This window comes from Impatiens glandulifera, chromosome 3 (genome assembly GCF_907164915.1).
Source record: "Impatiens glandulifera chromosome 3, dImpGla2.1, whole genome shotgun sequence".
NCBI classification, from domain to species: Eukaryota; Viridiplantae; Streptophyta; class Magnoliopsida; order Ericales; family Balsaminaceae; genus Impatiens; species Impatiens glandulifera.
This window is the reverse complement of record NC_061864.1, coordinates 62,934,210-62,935,590: the sequence shown is the minus strand read 5'-3', so window position 1 is coordinate 62,935,590 and position 1,381 is coordinate 62,934,210. Positions and strand designations below refer to the sequence as shown.

Sequence of the window (1,381 nt, the reverse complement as noted above, 5' to 3'; positions counted from 1 at the left end):
CAATTACATGTTTTTTAATTAATGAACTTGATTTACCTTTTATAAAATATAATTAAAGTTTTATTATAAAATACATATATATAACTCAAAAAGAGTAAAAATATATATCAAATCAAATCTAAAACCTACTATCAAAATACCAATATCAACATGAAAAATCAAATCCAAACATCAACATGAAATCACAACCTTTAAAACACATTACCTCTTTGTCTGGGATTGGGTGCTTTGATCGAAGGAGGCTCCACGACTTTGTTCTAGACAATTTTGAAATATATATTTTAGCAAGTGAATTGAGTGAAATGAATTTTTGGTAAAAAAATAGCTAACAAAACAAACTTCATTCCTAAAAGCATTGTAGAACAGGGAAATAAATTAAGCCAGAGTCGAAACTCAAAATTTCTCGTTTACTAAACAAATGTTCTAACCGATCGAGAAAACTTTTGTCTGAAATGCATGACAATAAACTTTGATGTGAACATTGATTTTGTAATGTTTTTTTTTATTAACTATTGATCTGCAATTTTCCTGTAAGATTAAATAATGAAATTTTGTATTTTCAAAAACAATACTTATTAAAATATAAAATATCAAAATATTCACTTTCTCCCCTTTCCATTTTATCATGTGATGCATGGTCATAAGTATCCTCTTAACTCATTATTATCAACATAAAACCTAAGAAATAAACTATAAAAATCAAAAAGCTCTTAACTCATTATTATCAACATAAAACCTAAGAAATAAACTATAAAAATCAAAAAGAAAAACCCAAAAATAAATGCTCTTGTTGAGAGTCGAACTCAAGACCTCCCGCTTACTAAACGGGTGCTCTAACCAACTGAGCTACAAGAGCTTTGACTTACATTTTGTTTTTGGACATTTTTATCAATTGTTATATTATTAACTTTAGAAATTGTTTGTTATGATTAAATAACAAATCCATTACAAATTTAATAAAATATCCTATAAAATCTCATTTTTTTCCTTATAATGAATTTATCAAGATATGAATCTTTCATATATTATTTTCCAACATAAACCTTAGATAATGCAAAAGTTATTAGTAGATTAAACCTTGAGTTTGGCATGATATTAGAATGAAATGTAAAACAAACAGTTGAGAATTATATCTCAAATCAATCAAAAAATGTCGATATAACATGAAACTCAAAATCAAATATAAGGCTTAAATCTTTGTTAGTGTTTTGGAAAGAATGAGACGAAGACTTCTTTGAGTATTTTCAACACGTACAAAAATTGAGTTTGGCACAGTAAACAAATCTTTTATAACTTTTTAGAATATAAATAAACTAAAAATGTTCTTGTTTAGGTTCAGAGACAAAGACTAATGTTTAAACCAATCTAGCAATAAAAGCTA

General features: G+C 25.8%; 1 non-coding gene across 1 annotated transcript; it reads right to left on the bottom strand.

Moving 5' to 3' along the window:
- Positions 1–782: 782 nt before the first annotated feature.
- Positions 783–856, bottom strand: TRNAT-AGU. The gene has a single exon. It is a non-coding gene; the product is annotated as a tRNA-Thr (tRNA).
- Between the last annotated feature and the right edge of the window lie 525 nt (positions 857–1,381).